The following is a 9,932-nucleotide window of genomic DNA, read 5'->3' as shown; positions in this document are numbered from 1 at the left end:
ACACTCATAGAGCAGGCAGAGATGATCAGACAACTAACTGCTCTAGGGAAATGTATCCAAGAAAGTTCTATTGTGAAGGTCAAGTTAGGAGGTCATTTCAGTAATCAAGGCAAAAGTGACTTGAATCCCTTATGTATTGAATATAATAGAATAGATATCTATAAGAGACTCTAAAACAAATGAGAACTTGCAAATGATTAAATGGATGGGGGTAGAAATGTAAAAGATATGGGAAAGTTAGAATGATACCAAGAATCTGGGATTTGATTAATTCAACTGAAAAATCTATAATACTGTTACATAATAAAGTAACAATGAGAATATGAGGTGATTTTATTTCAACTTTAAGAAGAAAATACATAATATTTTAAAATATTGGTTGGTGCTCAGGAAAGGCAGTGAGGAACTGGCCACAAAACACAATGACAGACTCATTGAAATCTTAAGGATGTTTCATCAAGAGAAATTGAACTGGAAAGAAGAGGGCTAAGGACCTAACCTTCAGGAGTATATACATTTCTCTGGTAGAAAGATAGTGAAAGGTAGAAAGAAAGGAGTTAGTGAAGGAGACAAGAATGGAATAAGCCAAGAGGCAGAGGAAAAAAGCCAATAAAACAGACTGAAGTATAAATGACATTCAGGGTTTTTTAATGACATTCAGTTTTAAGGTGACAACTGTTGTCCATTGTCAAATGCTATAAACAATACTCAAAAATTTTTGGATTTTGAGACCTTTAAAAACCAGTTTCAGTGATTATAGAGACAAAGATCAGAATCTAAGTATTTAAGTGTAAAATATTATGTGGATTTTGGTTTTGGACATACTATAAATGAGAATGTGTAACAGTTTTACCTGACATGCCATGACAGTGTAACATGGTAGTATTTGGTGGTAGAAAAAAGGGAGTCTGTGTAGAAAATTCTGAAAATACAAAATAGGGTCTAATTACTGAAATGAATTTCTCCTTTCCAAGTAAGGTATAGGTATTCTCTAGATTTTAATCTCCTTCCAGGGAAATATTCTGCCATATAGAAGATACTAAGTGCTGTAAATACTATGTTAAGTAGAACAAAATTCAGGGTTTAGACTCTCACTCTTCGACTAACAAACTTAAATTAACTAAAGGATCTTAAAACCAGACTGAGAACTACACAATTTCGAGAAATATTTTTCTGATCCTTTCAACATGAATTCTCATTCAATACCCTCTAAAATCTTGATTTTTTCCCCAAAACATACAACTATTATCTCGAGAATAGAAACCACTTTACTCTACTCATAATTTTATAACACCTAGTGGAAGAATCACATGATGATTAGGTTTGGCTGATATTTTTCTCCAAAGAATGAAAAGGAGAGGAACTGAGAGAATAACCCCTAATCACTACCAACTAATTAGCTGTGTATAGCTGAGAAGGGCCTCAGCACCTGTGAAGTCATGGCCCCAGTTTCTTTTTTTTTTTTTTTTTTTTTTAATTTTTTTTTCAACGTTTATTTATTTTTGGGACAGAGAGAGACAGAGCATGAACGGGGGAGGGGCAGAGAGAGAGGGAGACACAGAATCGGAAACAGGCTCCAGGCTCTGAGCCATCAGCCCAGAGCCCCACGCGGGGCTCGAACTCACGGACCGCGAGATCGTGACCTGGCTGAAGTCGGACGCTTAACCGACTGCGCCACCCAGGCGCCCCATGGCCCCAGTTTCTATGTGAGCTTTCTGCAGCATTTTTTTCTTTTTGTTTCTATTTTTGTTGTTGCTTTTTGTTTGTTTGTTTTGTTTTCAATCAAATTTAGTAGTTAAGGCAAATTCTGTGAGTGCACATTGGTTTTCTAAATCCTTTTATAAATCCTAATTATAAATCCTAATAAGTCTTCGTGTGTATCTGAAACAGGAGATTTTAATAAAAGTCCTCTTCAATTTAGCGCAATGGAGACTTGTTCACACTGTAAATGGTGTTGCCTGAGTCTGAGTAGAAGGTTCAGATTAAAATGCTTACCATCTTTCATAGCTTTGTTTGGGATATCCTCAGACATTGTCCATTTAACCTAGTATATAAATTAGATGAGATACTCTATCTAATTTATGGTGCTTATACTCTAAGTTTAAACTAAGTTGGGACCAGAATAACTTCTCTGTGCCAAGGTTACGTTCTATCCACTTGATAGGACTTAAGTGGCAAGTATGGAGTTTACTGGGGCATTACGTGATTAAGCCTGACTGTATGGACACAGATGTATATAGATAAAGGGTTACTATTCTTTATCTTTTTCCCTTTTCCTCTACCCAAGGAATACTAATATTATCTGCTGGTCCCTAAAACATTTAAAGTCTTCTAATGCATTCTAGAATAAAGTATAAATTCCTACAAACGGTCTCAAAGCCATTTATTATTTACATTCTGTCTGCTTTTCCAGTTTTCTGTTACTCAAGCTATAGTGAACTATACACTATCTTAAGATCATTTCATTCTAATTTATATCTTTATATATGACAGTCTATTTGCCTGCTGAGCTACCATTTAACAACTAACCTCCCCCCACAACCTTCTTTCTGTCTCTGTGTCTCTCTCTATATGTATGTGTATACATACAGATGATATAGATAGATATATAGATACAGATATAGATATAGATTAGATATAGATATAGATATAGATATGTGTGTATATATAGATATCTATATGTATATATAGAGAGAGTATAATATAAAATATTACATATATATATATACATATAATCTCACATGGTCTTTATTATATTTGTTTCTTGTTATATTGAAGTACAAGTATTTATGAAAATTACCTTGGCTCCCAAGAGCCATTCTAAACTTAAGCATACCACTGACTCTAAAGATTGTGAATTCACTGAAGATATATTTTATGTATCATTTATCTATTAATTTACTTTAGTTTAATCCCCAACCTTTAACATGCACGGTCATAGCCAACACTCAGTGAATACTTGCAGAATGAGTAAGGGAATGAATGAATATCCTCCAGTACCACAGTGGCCACTACCCTCAAAAAGAACTCCCTTCTGAGACCTATGAGAAAAATGATTCCTTAAGAGGTGTATACACAGTCCTCTCTAATAAGCATAACAGCAAATCAAAATAAGTAATACAATTTTTGCAGAAATATTTTATAAATTATAAAGCTCCATAAGCCCAACAGTTATATTATTAGTAAATGGACATTAATACCTATAATGGTATTTGTGGATATAATTAATATTGATGTCATAACAGATGTTAATATCCAGTTTAAAGTTAGTTATATCTTTACATATTATTTTGTACACTATTGGTAATATCTTCCATATTGTAATAGATGCCTAAGGCAAACTAAGATATTCCAAGAAAATATTAAAAGTAACATTTTTATAAAAGTATTTTTAGTTTTTGAAATGCTTATTTATTTTTGAGAGAGAGAGAGAAAGAGAGAGAACATGAGCAGTGGAGGGGCAGAGAGAGAGGGAAACAGAAAATCTCAAGCAGACTTCGCACTGTCAGCACAGAGCCTGATGCAAGGCTTGAACTCAGGAAACATGAGGTCATGACCTGAGCTGAAATCCAGTCAGGTACTTAACGGACTTAATCACCCCGGCATCTCTATAAAAGCAATTTTAGATGTTTCCTTGACTGCAGACAAAAGAAAGCTCTCTAAGTTTACTTTTTAAAAGTGATTCTAGGGGCGCCTGGGTGGCGCAGTCGGTTAAGCGTCCGACTTCACCCAGGTCACGATCTCGCGGTCCGTGAGTTCGAGCCCCGCGTCGGGCTCTGGGCTGATGGCTCAGAGCCTGGAGCCTGTTTCCGATTCTGTGTCTCCCTCTCTCTCTGCCCCTCGCCCGTTCATGCTCTGTCTCTCTCTGTCCCAAAAATAAATAAACGTTGAAAAAAAAAAAAATTTAAAAAAAAAAATAAAAGTGATTCTAGAATTGTAGCAACATCTCTCTATTGATCCCATTAGTAATGAATATTCATTTCATATCCTATTCCTATTCATTTCATAGCTTAATTGGGTTGTAAACTTAGAGTCAGGACATACTGATAGAATTTGTCAAACTAAGAAACAAAATTTGCTCTCAGCTTCTTTAAGAATGTATATATAAATGTTATTTTATTTTAGTTGTCAACATTAGAGTGTCTACCCAGTGTCACTTCCATAATTCATGTCAAAAAATCCAGAAATAATATTTAATAGAATTTATTGCTTAATAGTTAATATAATTAATATTTTTAAAATCTTGAAACGAAATAAAAAAGTTTAACCCTCAATTCTTAATAGGTAGATGAATTTAGAGAATTGTCTTCCATAAATAGTTAACAGGAAATTAGACAATATTTTGAAAGGATCACATCTGTCATGACAATATAACCAAAAGTATGTCTGTAAATTGTCAGTAAGAAGATTCATGTTATTTTGTATTTTAGAGAATTTTCCCAGTTTTTTTCTTAAAATATTCTCAATATTTTTTATCTTAGTTGATTCACTCACTATGAGATTAAGAAAAGCAAGGCTATCTTTGTTCATAAAATAAACACTGTAATGAAAGTATATCAATTTGTACAATCAATTTATTTTAACTGTTAGATACTTATATAGTATTTATATTTAATGATATAAACATTAACAGTATATAATGAAAATGCTAACAATAAATGCTAAGATTTATTAAGTGATTATTATGTGCCAGAAACTGGAGTAAACTTTTTGAATATAATTTTATATTCAATTACAAAGAAAAAAATGCCATAACTTATCATTATCCACATTTAAACATATTGAAATTCAGGAAACTGTCTGAGGGAGGGAGCTCACTTGTCCAACAGACATAGTTAACAAAATGTGAAAGTGAAATTCAGGTCTTATTCTAATTCTAGATCCAGATTTCTTAATAATATTTTTGCAGAGTTTCTGCATATGATATCCCATTAAACCACCCAAACAATCCTGAAGGTTGCTGAATGGTCTCACAGACTCTCTGAGATCAGAAACTTGCAGTGATAAGGGTCTTATATTCTACTTGTGGCTGCACAGCTGATTAAAGACTTGAATTTAACCTATGTAAAATATATGATGTACTTACATTCTTATCATTCTTGCTTTTAATTTATACTTCAGTATAGTCACATAGACTACTTTTTGGTCTGTTTTATCTCAGGGGGCTTATCTATTCAGAATGGTTATGCCAATACTGTGCTACACAGAGAGCACACATGCTAACTGCTTCACTCTAATGCTACTTTTTGCAATAAATCTAATGATGCATAATTTAATATTATGTTGAGAACTTCTTATTGGTTTCTATGAATATGCAGGTGAAACTCAAAATAGCCCTAATTAGAAAAGAGGTAAAATGAATAGAATTCAGACAATTTGACTATCAATACCGGGTCAAACTTCATTCAGGAGATACACAGCTAATGGTTGTCTCAGTAATGTCTTTATTATCCAAAATAAGTTCCATTCAGTCTGTTGCAGTTGTACTCACTTTAGAATAAGCCTAACCTTATGGGGTGCCTGGGTGACTCAGCCAGTTAAGCATCAGACTCTTGATTTTGGCTTACGTCATGATCTCAGGGCTGGTGAGATCAAGCCCTATGTTGGGCTCTGTGCTAACAGTGAGGAGCCTGCTCGGGATTCCCTCTTTCTCCCTTTCTCTGTCTCTCTTCTGTTCTCTCTCTCTCAAAATAAATAAATAAATAAATATATTTTTTTTAATTAAAAAAAAGAATGTCTAACCTTAGAAATTAAGGATATCTGGTTAGTCTATCTGTTTTTCTTTTTCCTCTCTTGGAAATTGTACTGGTCCTTGGGAAAGAAAGGTAGGCAGCCCCGCCTCCTGCCAGAGTTCCCGGTAGCTCTCACTGCTTCCAGATTCATTCATAGGCTGGTTCTGTGTGGGGGAAGAAGCTAGGAAGGCCTTGAGTTTGGACAGGCATCAAGGCAAACCACTAGCCTGAGAGCAGATGTAAGGAACCCAGGCAGCAGGCAGCAGGGGCCAGGATCTGATGAAGCAGCAACAAGCAAAGGAGATCTGGTTGCCCAGGATGAAGGCCTGGTTCTCAGACAACAGTACCTTCACATCCTCCTCCTTACATGTCTCCTTGTTGGTATAGATGAGGATGAGGTATTTGCAATGAAGATCCTCCATGCTATCATTCACCACATCCACCAGGGCCACCTCCCGCTGGTCCTTCCCATAAAGGCCAAGGGAGAGGCCCAGATGTGGCAGAATGGCAGGTAAGGTCTCCATCCTGGAACCTGGGAAGCTGCTAATAGAGATAGGAGTTCTTGAGTGAGCCCTGCAGCCAGGTCTTCTTGGTAACCACCTCCTCCTAACAGCTCTGCCCCTGGTCAGCCAGCAGCATGGGAATGGCCTCGCAGTGCCCTTAAACAGGGAAGTAGACAATGATGTCGGGCAATGGCAGCAGGGGCAGCATAGTGGTGGCAAAGCCCATTTAGCCTACTTTGGTTCAAACTCTTTTGTAGCACCTAAATTTATAGCTACGGCTACTGTTGTGGACATAAACCATAATCAGTTGAAAAGCTAGTAGTTATGAGTGTTTTTCTACTTTCAAAATTAATGGAAACAAGCTCTAACTATGGTCCAAATTTTACTACTTGAGTTTTTATATTTTGGAAATACTAGTAATATAAAATTTGTGGATATTAATCTAATTACATTGGGCTCATTTTTTTCCTAACAGATCTGGATGGCATAATAAATATGGATGAGGCTAAATGAGTATTTATAGATAAAACATAAAAATTAATTGTCAACATAATCTTGTTTACTTTTACAAGTCTGGCACCTCTGCATCATTTTGAATATAAGATTTTCTTAGATCTTATTAAACACATTTATGTATTACTAGCTAAGGAAAAATAATATATTTTAATACATATATTTTACATTGTCTTTCTGAACTAGAAATGCTTGTCCTTACCTAGGGTCCATTAAAACTCTTCAACCACAAAATGATATCCTTTATCTTTACTTATAACAGATTCCAACCCCACCCCACTGGCCTCTGCCATGGAGACAAAATATCATCTTCCTATAAAACTATAAAATAGAATTGCTTTCCTTTATTCATAGATTATGTAGGACTATTTCATTCCTAAAATTTATAACCTTATACAGAGTGGAAAAAAAGAACAAAAAACCCCATCATTTATATTTAACACAATTCTGTATTAAAATTTAACTTTCATAATTATATCTTTCTTTTAAAATGGATTTAAAATATATTTCATTATTTAGTTTAGAAAATAATTATTGATTATAAATCATATGTAACTTTTCAAGTTGGTAGTCACTAGTAAATGACAATAATAGGAAAATCACAAGGCCAGACAGATGATTAAAATGATTAGCTTTAAAAGGATCTTAGAGAAAAGCAGCTCACCAGACTTTCCACTTTTTCACAAATATAATAGCTTGTTAGAGAAATTTCCACCTCCTAAAACCTCATTTAATAAATGAGCTGGCTTTTCTCAATTGCATAATAAAGGCATATAACCAGGTGATTCAATTTACCTTAATGATGATAAATTCTAAAGGTTGATGTGCAGGTGTGTGTGTGTGTATATCATGTGTGTTTGGTTAAGAAGTGTTTTTGCTTATGCTAAAAAGACTGAATACTTAATCTAGGCTATAAACTTGTGCTCCTTTATTATAAAATATTAATTCTAATAAAAATTAGAAATTCACATTAGCATAAGAAAGGAAATTGAGAGTTAGCATAGCTTGGGACCCTTTGATGTGTTTGAGATAATATATCTATCCTATTTATGACTTCTCTCAAGTGAAGGATAAAGTAGAAAATAGATTAGTTGCTTTTTTTTCCATCAAAGTGGAGCCTAACGCAATGAGAGAGAGAGGAAAACACAGACATTTTTCCTTTATTTAGAAGAACTAAATCAATGAGAGCAGTTACAGAGTAGAAGGTAAAGAAACTGAGTAGTATATCATGGAAAACAATGGAGGATAGATTTTCCAGTACAAGATTTGCCAACCACTTCAAATGCATTCACTTTATTTATAGGTAATAAGGGTAAGGAAACTGTATTTGTCAATAAAGACAGCAGTGTTGAATATAAAGACAGTACTTCCATTAGAAGAATGAGGTAGAAGTTAGTATACAGGATATCAAGCATAATGTAAGAAATTGGAAAAACAAAACAAAACATTTTTTTCTTTGAAAGTTAGGCAGTGGATGGACAGTGGAATTTAAATAACAAGTTAAGAAAGCCACACATCTTAAACATTATATTCTATTGAAAACAATAATTTAAAATGCTTTTTGCCCTTCAACAGTAAAATTCATGGGTGTTCTAGCTCCATCTTTCTCCCCATTGTACACTCAATTAATTTTTAACAATATTGAGGTCTCCTGAGCATACAATGCTCAGTGTCAGCATTATATAGAATATAAGTCCTTCCTTGAATTATACTCACATGTAAATGGCAAAATTTACAAACTATTAACCTTCATCCCATTTGAAGCTTATAAGAATCTCTAACCATCCAATATTGTGCCTTTGCAGAGAGCTGCAGTGGAAATATTGACTTTGATTTGATTTACCCATTGCCTGAGGATATGACCTACAGTCCCTATCTCAACATTTTCTTTGATATGATGCTCAAATATCTTAAAAGTACTTCATTCCTAAATTAGTAGTTCACATATGAGGTTCAACAGCTTGAGAGAAGTTACTTTTATGCAGCACATTCTTTAATGTCTTTCCTCCCCAGTACTCCACAACATATAAAATATGTTTTCTTTGTTTCTGTTTGTAATCCTGTTTTTACTCTGTATAGACATTCCCAAGTTTTGGGCAACTCCCTCTTTCTCTCATTCTCTCTCTCTCTCTCTCTCTCTCTCTCTCTCTCTCTCTCTCCCCCTTCTATAAACTACCTCAAACACTGTCTCAGTTTTCAACTATTAGCTTTATGGAATATAAATTCATATCTCTTAGATCCATTTCTTTGTTTCTGACTCTATTTCTAATAGCTACTGCCATTCTACCTGTTGAAAATCTCCTTCAGCACCACAATTTCAATTCATATTCTTGACATAATAATTTGCCAGGCTTCTGAATTTCTCTTTTGTAAGTTGTGTCAATGATATCAGACTAGAAAACTTGGGAACATCACTGTTTGCCTGTCTTCATTATCTCCTAATACTCTCCATATCCAACCAATTTCCCAATAATTTTCACATGTCCATCCTTACCTTACCAAAGTGCAACAGCCCCAGTTGAAGTCCTCAATGTACCTTCTATCTGGACTATTGTGATAGCTTTGTGAATGGTTTGATCATCACCCTTTGTTTTCCGATATGTTAGTTCTTATCAAGACCTCCCTCTGCTTAAAAGCTATCATGCTCCACTGAGTATTAACACAAATTAAGAAATTCCACATCTGGACTCAACCAACCTTTCTAGATATCATTTTCCACTTTTTTTTTAATTTTTCTAAAGTTTATTTATTTTTGAGAGAGAGAGAGAGACAGAGTGCGAGCATGGGAGGGGCAGAGAGAGAGGGAGACGCAGAATCTGAAGCAGGCTCCAGGCTCTGAGCTGTCAGCACAGAGCCCGATGCGGGGCTTGAGCTCACAAACTGTGGGATCATGACCTGAGCTGAAGTTGGACACTTAACCGACTGAGCCACCCAGGCGCCCCTACCATCTCCCACTTTTGATGCACATTTATTATTTACTGCAGTTAATTTACAATATCCCCTCTTCTCTCTTCCTCATACAGATATACGGACCTGTAGTACCTTCTTATTTCTATAGCTATTGACATCCCACTTCTCCCTTGTTATAAATTGCATGCCCTGTTTTCCATTAAATTTTTCTTGATTTTCTCCAGAATCCTGAGACCTCTCTATAATGGTAAATATTTTTAAAGTTTATTTATTT

At 34.9% G+C, this 9,932-nt stretch overlaps 1 pseudogene; it reads right to left on the bottom strand.

The window, feature by feature from the left end:
- Positions 1–5,764: 5,764 nt before the first annotated feature.
- LOC116738356 lies at positions 5,765–6,461 on the bottom strand (annotated as a pseudogene).
- Between the last annotated feature and the right edge of the window lie 3,471 nt (positions 6,462–9,932).

This window comes from Lynx canadensis, chromosome D1 (genome assembly GCF_007474595.2).
Source record: "Lynx canadensis isolate LIC74 chromosome D1, mLynCan4.pri.v2, whole genome shotgun sequence".
Classification (NCBI taxonomy): domain Eukaryota; kingdom Metazoa; phylum Chordata; class Mammalia; order Carnivora; family Felidae; genus Lynx; species Lynx canadensis.
This window is presented reverse-complemented; position numbering and strand designations above follow the sequence as displayed.